Below are 9,732 nucleotides of genomic sequence, written 5' to 3'. Positions count from 1 at the left end.
CTGCAGGGGGGGAAAGGAGAGAGGTGTAAATGTGGGGGACACATCTGCCTGGGGCCTCTCGCGGGCTGTGAATTATTTAGCTGAGATGCTCAGCTGGGGGTAACCACCCATTCTCGGAGGCCAGGGGTGTCTGTGCACCTAGGGGGGTTTCAAGGCTGGTTATAGGTAGAACAAGGAAACAAGGAAACAAGGAAACAAGGAAAGCACATTCAAAAACCATAATTCAGAAAAAGTGTGTATTTCTTTCCCATGTCCACTGCAAAACCTATGGAAAAAGCTGACTGTCCTGCTGCTTTTGAAGGTGCAAGAAGCCAAAAACTGTAAGGAAACCCTTGCTTAGATGGACAGGAACTGCAGCTTGTGCCAGGGCTGGTGTAACACATCTCACAGCGGTGATTATGCAGCTTGCTCAGCAGGGGGATGGGGTTTTATCCTCTTGGCTGTACAGGTGGGAAACTGAGGCCCCAAAACAGGAAGAGTTTAGCCCAAGACGGCAAACATGGGCTTGCCACCTCCAGGGCTGGGCAATGAGCTCCAGCACTGTCATCATGTTAGAGCTGTGGTGTCTCCCCAGCCTCGCTGCCGGGGAGCCGAGCGCTGCTGCCAAATCCTCAGATAAATGAGTGAATTCCCATGATGGCCCTACAGAGACTCATTAGCCTGCGCTCGACTGGAGCTTCACAGGTCAATTTATCTTCCAAAGTGAATCAAAGAACACATCTACAATCAGGACCTGTCGGCAGAGGATGGCTGCTGAGGGCTTTTGGCTGATGAATTATTCCGAGTGAATTAGGAGGTGGGGAGAGCCCTGTGCATGCTAATTGCTCTGTCAGCTGGATGAGCTCCCCTTTCTCATCCACTGCCGTGGCACAAGCACGAACTTCTCACTAAAACCTGCAGTTCTTTTGCCTTTTGTTATACCCTGAGTTGGGCAATGGTTCTGCCTGGCACCTGTTGGTTTTTCCTGCTGAAGGTGCAAACCAGCCCTGACACTGCTTTTGCCGAGCAAGATCACCAGCTCTGAGTGTCTGCTTTGGGGCCAGCACCTTGTTGGACATCTGTACTGCATGGCACGGGAAGGTGTTTTATGGTCATCCCACCATGTGCGACCCCAGCCATGGGCTGTGTGCAGGCAGCCGGTACCTGTGGAGCCTTGTCCCCAACGCATCCCACGAGTAACCCAGCTCAGGAATGGTAAATCGTGTCGATTTTCATTTCTGTTGAGGGAACACCTCATAGGAAAAGAACCAAATTCCTTTTTTATTCATGGGGCCCTGATCTCTTTATGGGCTCCCATAGCCCAGTGCAAGCCTCATGCTGTAACGCAAAGGCACCTGCCTGCTGTGCTGCAAGTGAAATGACTGAATTTCACCCAAACTAGGCTGTGAAATGTTAAGGCCTCCTTAAGGAAATCAAATTTTCCCTCTCTTCATGCTCCAGAAACTGCTCAGCTGTTCTGTAGGTGTGAGAGGAGCGACCAAGCGGGACACTGGAGGCACCCAGGGACCACCACGTGTCTTCCTGAGAAAACAGGGGCGGCTCTAACCCGAATGGCAGCTGCACGAATTAATTCCCCAGCCCGAAAACGTGGGGTTGTGCAGCAGTCAGCCAATTCTTCCAATTCTTAATTGACTTCTTAATAAGCTGATCCCAAGTACCCGGGAGACCGAGGGTAATTTCGATCCCTGTTCCTGCCTGCAGCCCTGGCAGAGGAAAAACCCTTTTGGATACGCGACAGGGAGCGTGAGGCAGGGCGAGCATCCTGGAGCAGCGCAGTGTCTGCGGGAGGTTTTGGACAGCCAGGGAGCAACCATCTCCACCAGCACTCTGCCTGTCACCAGCTCCTGCAATCTAGCCATAAGAAAAGGCCAGGCTCAATGCCGAAATAATGTCATTGCCACCAGGAAGGGTGTCCCCAAAATCCTTTCTGCTCCTGAAGCCAGAGTTAAGGCCGTGGGAGCAAGCAGACCTGGTCCAGTCTGAAACATTTACAAAGTCATAAAAGGAATGTAGAAAAATTATATATTTGTTTTGCCATGTAGTAATCAGGCTTGGAAGGTGTTGAACATATGCCAGAGCTTTTCAAATGATGTGTTTGAATTATTTCATTGCGTGGGCAATCTCCCAGAATATTTGCCTCCTCCTCTGGGAGGTGTTTTCTGCTATCTCCATCTCCTCAGGCTCCTCTGCTCTGTGCCACCACATCGTCAGGAACCATCAGGCCCTGTCCTGCAGCATCTCAATGCTTCACCACGAGCTCAGGACCCTCGACGGGAAGCCCTGGGAGGCTGGGAGAATGGCAGAAGTCTGGGCTGCCGTGAAGAACCACCGCCTGCACCAACCTGTCACATAGTCCTGCCCACAGGGCTGAGCACAAGATGTCTTGTTCAGCGGCAGTGGGGAAGGAGCAATCCATAGCAGAGCCTCGAGAACAGAGGCTGGGAGAAAAGGAACGTATCCTGCACGGAGAGCTAGGACACCGAGGTGATGGATGAGCTCAGAAGGGGCAAGAGCAAACAAGAAAAGCCAAAACAGCTGGAGGCAAAGGGAATGCTATTTTCTTCTGCATGCGGCACCAGGAGCAAGGAAACCAGAGCGCTGACATATGCTGAGGTTTTGTGTGTTATATTTAATATGGGGGCTTGCTTCTCCTGCTCAGATAAAATCCAAGAGTGTCCTCAGGCTCCATGGAACCGGCTTTAGCTGACACCAACTGAAGCCCCACACAGAGCTCTGCTCCTGCTGGATCCTACAGTGTGAGATTTTGGGGTTAAAGCCCAGCAACCTTCCATGGGCTAGGGCAAAACAGCAGCGAGCATAAGCCCAGATGGTTGCAAAGCTCTGCATTGCTTCGGGCAGCTGAGAGAGAGCCGAGGAGCAGAACCCAACCAGGCTGATGGATGAGCCTCCCTGTGTGCTGAGTGGGCTGTGCTTTCCCATAAACAGCAGCCCCAGCCCGCAATCACGCTCAGCAGGCTCTGAACCATCACTTGAGGCTTACTCACAGGCAGGCAAAACTGATTGGAAAGCTTTTTTTTTCTTTTTCCTTTAACAAATCTTGGATCATTATGCGTGAGCCTGTGGCTTATTGTAGGCATCCACTGGGGACAGGGCACAGTGGGGATTGGGGCTGGGGAAAGTCTAACGAGAGCTGCTCTTACTGGTTGTCATTATCTGCACATTTCAGCTGCCGGTTTGCCCTGGCAAAGATTATTCACGCAGGCTGCTGAGCAAAAGGCTGGCCAGACAGTTTCTATAATTTTAATCCTTTTTTTTTTTCTTTTTAATTATTATTAATTTTGGTGCAAGATCACAATTAGAGGAACCCAGCTGGGCTCCTCTCAGCTGTAAAACGTGGTGAAAAGAGGCTGTATCTGCTACATCCTGACACGTTGCTTTAAAATGAAGTGTTTTGGAGAGGGTGGATGTCGGGAATTCCCCCCTGACTGCCAAGGGGGCTGGAGAAAGGGTCAGGGCATGGCCAGCGGGCACAGAGCTGCTGCAGCATCTGGGCTCTGGTTTCCTCGCAGCAGAAGCTTTAGGCAAATAGCTTACCCAGCCTAAATACCTCCAGAGAGAAGTTGTGTCAGCGATTGATCCAAATCCCCTTCACCTGAGCTGAGCCTAGGCTGCTCTGCCATAAGGACATGTTCAAAATGAAAATTGCCAGGCTGAGCCTAAGCGTCTTTCATCCAAAGAGTTGGGGCCTCGCTTTAGAAGTGTTAGGTCAGCCTTAAAGCTTATTGAACACAAGAAAATAGCCCAGGATTTGTAGGAGTAAACAGCTCTGGAAGCTCTGGTAGCTATAAGAGCAGTGCCTTACCTACAGGGAGGATCAGAGCTCGAGCACAATGCGCAGGAGAGCGAGAGGGCTTTTTAAAAACAGCTACAAACCCCTGATGTTTTCCCTTGTTTAATGTAAAACCTCTAATGGAGTTCTCTTCCCTCAGAGCAGGATGGATCACGCAGTGCAGGAGCTGTTACTAAATGATCTGGTGCCAAGCTCCAGCGAGCACATCAGTAGCATCCTGGGGCTCAGCAATACGGCCCCGCTAAACCCTCCCGTGCCCTGGGGGCTCGTGGCACTGCTGGTGACAGTTCGTGGGGTGCTGGGTTAGCCGAACCCTCAGACACACACCTCTGCAGGCAATTAGTGGGAGCTGTAATGATCCCTTCACCAGGGCCCCTTCCACCTGTATGTAGGCAGAAAGACATTTAATTTGACACGGTTATCTCTGCATATTGTTTTTTTTTTGGCAACAATGGGAATGAAACTGATGGAATAATACATTTAATATAAAAAGAAATATATATATGTACTTATATGTTGGCAGACACTTCTTTCCACCTAAGCTGACGAAGCCTAAACCACTCTTGTGATGCAGTCAGGGAGCCCAAAGCTTGTTACCACCGTGATCTCACTTCAAAAAAGGGCATAATATCCCTGTGAATAAGTGATAACCATTTAAAAGCATGGCTAAAATCAGCATTCAGGGGCTGATCCTTGCTTTATCCCCTGTGTGGAGTGACGCTGCCTGCCTGCCTTCATGTGACTTTGTGTGGGCCTTCTTCCCTGGCTTTAATTTAGCAAACCCAAGAAGATAACAAAGGGGGAGTGGGGATAACTTCAGGGCAGCTCTCTTTTGTTTTGTGCTGCATTCAGTCTTGCTTCACATTTTATTTTTTCTTTGCTTTTTTTTTTTTTTTTCCCCTTTGGTTTATCCATACAATTCCTGCTAACAAGTAATACAGAATTTCTCCTTAAGGATCTGTCCGTTTCCCTTGAGAGGGATTTGGCTGATAGCTACCCAAACGGATCGATTACCTTGCACAAATCGCCTTTCAACCCCAAAGATCTGCAGCCTATAGTAACTGTAAAGGAAATCTCCCCCGTCAGCGGGACAGCCCTGTCCCTGTGCTGGGGGATTGCTCGCTGCTTTGCAGCTGCCTACGCTCAGTCTATCCCTCGGGAAACAAGCAAACCAACTCCAAACATGATTTAATAAAAATAGCTCCGTGGATCCTGTGAACTGTCTCACAGCAATGAGGAGGATATTATGGTAACAAGCAGCTGTAAAAACTTTTAGCCCTGCCATAAAGTTTGCCACAGAATGACCCCAAATCTCTATAGGAAGATTTTACCATTACACAAATCCCAGTGAGTTGTGGTGGAGGAGCACTTACACCCACTTGGTTACATCCTCATGCTTTATGAGGCTATTCCATAGGGGAAGACACAGCTTTCTTCCCAGCTGGAAACAGTATAAAGGGTTTTGACTGCTGTAATGATAGTTTTTGGCGTAAATCCATGCACTAATCCCTGATAACGCTTTGGCAGGACGTGTTGCTGGGATGTGAAGCTGCCCCATACAAGCCAGCCTGCTGATTGCTGCCCTTTCCTGCAGAACCGAGAGCTGTTTTGCATGCAGCACCGGATCAGCTCACGAAATGTTCCCATGACCGAGAATGTTGATGTTTAGATCAAAGAGAATTAGAAGAAAGGGCTTTCCTCCTGGTTTAAATTCAGGCCATTTCCCTACAGCGCTCTATAACTAGGGACACGAGATGCTGACGTGCCCTGTAATAAAATGCAACTGGACAATTCAGCCACTTCCTTGGAGGAAAGGAATCAAGAAATAAGATGAGGCATCCCCAGAGAGTGAAGAAATGTGTGTGATGTCACTGGTGAGAAAACTGTTCACAGAAATGCCAGCAAAAAATACTGAAAGCAAAATGACATCGACTTTGAAAACATGCTTCATATTTTGGGCCTTTACCTTTTCCACTTTTTTCCTCATAATTCTTTAAAGGTCACATTGTTAAAGCACCAAGGCTGCAACACAGAAATATCTCGCTGCATAAATATCACTGCCCAAGTGGGGAATCTACGGATTTTTGTTGTTTTAGGCTTTACAGAATAGGTGTCAAGATTTCTGAGAATACAGAAAAATTGTTGGCATGGGAGGCAGCACTGTACACCCTGCACTCATTTCTTGGGTAAAATAAATCTTTGATAAAAGACCTGTCCCGAAGTTGTGATGTTTGGCCAAAGACGAGTTTTGAACTCATCATAATGAGTAAAACAGAGAAGATGAGGACAGACCGCTGCGTCCTAGGCTCTTCGTGCATGAGCTGTGGGACACCCCCTGACCCAGGAGCCGGAGCTCCCAGCGGATGAAAGGAGCAGCAGCCCTCCCAGCTCGGGATGCAGCCCAGATCAAGGGCTTTGTGGGAGGTCTGAAGTTGACACAGCGCTGCTGTGGCTGATAACATCAACAGTCACGTTAGGATGGTGAAAAAAAAAAAAATTGGCTGGGTTTGCATCCAAAAGTCAAAGCCACTCGGTTCCCACCACGTCTCACGCTCACCGTCCACCACCAACATCCTCCGGCAGCTTCAGCACATATGTGTGTGGCTGGGATTAGTCAACGGCTGCTTTAGCTCCTTGCTTACTGCCACAGAAAGGGTTAGGGGATTACTAACAGTGCAGTTTAAAGTCTGGTTTTCACAGCCAGAAAGATTTCACTTCTCTCCTTACAGCGATTCGGAGCAAAGATGACTTTTTAAAATATAAAAATATGTAACTTTAAAACTCCTTCAGAGCTTACCAATAAACACATAAGAAATTCCTAAGTCTTCGCTGGTAAGAAGGAAAGAGCCAGTGGGGATTAGTTATTTTGATTTCTTCTCGCTCCAAGAATGTTCACGGTTCTGCTAAGGTTTGCAGTTTTCACATCATAACGTGTCGACATCCCCACTGGTAACGTCCTGCCCCTGCTGCCAGAATCACAACCTCAGGCGAGCACCGTGTGATGTGGGGGGAGGCAAGGCAGACCCCCCAGGCCTGCGGCTCTTCATCTGTGGGCTTTGCTCCTAATTTTGTCCCTGATGTGTGACATCAAAACCAATTTTTCCATTTATAAAATAATTCTGGCTGCTGGGAATGACGTCACGCAACAGCCTTAAAGCCTATTGCAGGGGGAACGCCTGTTGCCGTTGCTGAAGACCAAATGCAGGGCTATTTCTCTGCTCCAGCTCAGCATTTTTTAAGCCTCTAGTTAAGAGCACAGCTGGAAGGTTTGCTACAATTTTCTCTCAAATTTCCTCATGCACGCCCAGCTTTGCGTGCGTGTGTGATGCCTGCAGCTCACCTCCTCTGCGTGCCCAAGAGCAGGGGCTGCTCCAGGAATAGCTCTGTGTTTACTCGCCTTTCCTTTCCAAATCCCGCTGAATTTTCTTTGGCTCCTCACCAAGCTACACAGGCCTGTTCCTCTCGTATTCCAGGCTCAAAGCTTGCTAAGTGCATGGGGTGTTGGATGGGGAAAGCAATTTCTGTGCACCCAAGAGCATCCCCTGCACCAGGACCCTGCTAGAAGAGCCGGCAAGGGTCTTGGTTTCAGCCATGGTGTCTTAGTGGAAGGACTGCTGGATTAGGAAGATCTTGATCACTAACTCCTTCCCATTATGGTTAGATTAAGTTACATTTCATTTCTGAAGGTGAACATGGCTCCGTGCCTGTGTACTGTCTCCATAGATGTGTTCAATTCTAAAAGCTCATGATGCAAACAACAAGAAAACACCATTTTTATCCACAAATGAGCACCTACCCTTTCCATCAGCCTCAGCTCCTGCATCTCCACCCACTTGATGAAGAGCTATCCATCCACTAGAGAGCAGTGTCACCCAGCCCTTGGTGCCTACAAGCCAGCAACTCCCCCCAGACGAGCGGGAGGGACACAGCCCACCCGATGTCCTCCCAGCTGGTGGGGACAAGGGACATTGCCTGTCACCCCTGGTGACCCTGACATCAGATGGCCTCCTCATGGCACAGCCTGTGGCTCTTCAGCTGGGTATTTATTTCACAGGGGCTGAGATTTGGATTTGGAAGACCCAGCTCTGGCTCAAAACACACCTAGGCATCCTAATGTCCAAAGTAATGTGTGCGTGGAGGAAGGAACCTGATGTTTTGGGTGCGGAGTCTCTTTGGGGAGAAAGAGCTTTCAGAGGAAGAGAGCAGAATTAGCAGCGAACAGTCTTTGTTTGGGGCTGGGTAATGGAACCAACATCTCCCCAGCTGCCTCTAATTCCACACTAGAGCATGTTTCTGAGGAAGGGAAATAACAGAGACTTTTTTTGCATTAAACATTTTGGCAATTTGATATTTGGTCCCTTTCTAAGGCTGACAGGTCTCAATCATGTGCTAGGATAGAGCAAGAGGAAAATGATCAGGGTAATGAAGGTCAGGCAGCTCTGTGAACAGGCAGGGGCTGGCTGCTGCACTGCCTTTCATGGACACATGGGCTGCTGGAAGTACGAAGACTGCGTTGATTTTGGAAGCTGAGAATAAAAATATCGGCAGGCAGAAGGGAACAGACACACTGAACAATTTACTCGGATTTAAAAGGGGAAAAAACTCACAATGTTTCAGGTTTTCAGTCCAAGCCACATAAATGTGACCCACCAGCATCAGCCAAGCAGAAATCACAGCTCCATTACCCGGGAACCCAAGGAAAACCCAACCAAGACAAACTCCTGGGGCACACGCCTGGGCTGCTGGAGAAGCAGCTGCATTTGGGGGAATATTTGGTGACCTACAGCCACTGCTGGGGTTTTATGGCCCCTAGAGCAGGTGGCAAGGATAAGCCAAGCAAAAAGTGCAGAATGGACCAAAAGACCACCCGCTCCTTCCCATGGCCAAGCTGCCATTAGAAAACCTCTTTTCCCTGCCGCTCAGAGCAGCCTACAATTGTGAGATCACTGCTGTGCCACTGTCACCTTATCGCCGTGGTATTTAGTAAAAGAACCCAATTAAACCTTTAAAAGCAATGAGATTCTCAGAAAATGAAGTGCTGTTAGCCCAAGAAGCAACTTGATAAATATCTCCAGCAGGGATAATTAAGCAGAAGAATGGCTTTCATTTGCATGTCGCACAGCCAGCTCCTCGTCATGGTCCAGAGCCGAGGAGGCAGGATGAAGTGTTTTGGAAAGCGCCGGCCTTACTCTTTGCGAGAGCCACCATTTATGTGTTACACGAAGAGGGATTTTTCCCAACTTGTTTTTAATTTCCTGCTAAACAAAATTCTAAAAATAAGCCTTTGGCATCCATCAAAATGCTTTGCTATAATTATAGCCCTATTTAACTTCTCGTAGAAGAATGTAAATATTGCGCTGTTGGAGTACTCCATTTTTCTTCCCTCCTTACCCCCAAAATGAAAAGTATTTATAACCTCCTTCCTATGATACATTTTGCACTCAACGAACCTGCATTTTCCTATAGAGAAACCGTGCTGGAATATTTCCAACAAACTCTACTCCAGCGTAATAAGAAACTGCAGCTGACGCCCCATTAATAACATGCATTTGCAGGAAAGGCAATTTACACTACTGCCAACAGAAAAACAATCAAGAATTTAAAAGAAAACAACATGTTGGGATTGCTGCTTCTGTAAATGACCTCCAGGAATAGAATTTGACCAGAATAAGAATTTGTTCAAGTTTACGTTAGAACAAACAATAAGAATATTTTCTTTAAATTCTAGCACAGAAAAAAAAAATAATGAAAAAGCTCTTGGAAAGGGACTTTTATGATTAGGTATATTAAAAATATCCAAGTCCCTATTGGATTTACATGAGCAGCTCTCCACTACAGAGAAGGGAGGCTGATGTGACTGGAAAAAAAGACCTTTGAATCAGGTTTTAATTCTCAGTGTCCAAAAGAAAGAGGCCACAAGA

General features: G+C 47.8%; 1 protein-coding gene across 2 annotated transcripts in view; it reads right to left on the bottom strand.

Moving 5' to 3' along the window:
- Window positions 1–9,732, bottom strand: part of LRRC75A (leucine rich repeat containing 75A) — an 81,689-nt gene that overhangs the window by 2,188 nt on the left and 69,769 nt on the right. The gene's annotated exons all lie outside the window — the stretch shown is intronic.

Source organism: Aythya ferina, assembly GCF_964211825.1.
Source record: "Aythya ferina genome assembly, chromosome: 19".
Lineage (NCBI taxonomy): Eukaryota > Metazoa > Chordata > Aves > Anseriformes > Anatidae > Aythya > Aythya ferina.
Note: the sequence above shows the minus strand (reverse complement) of the source record. Positions and strands in the feature narration are given on the sequence as shown.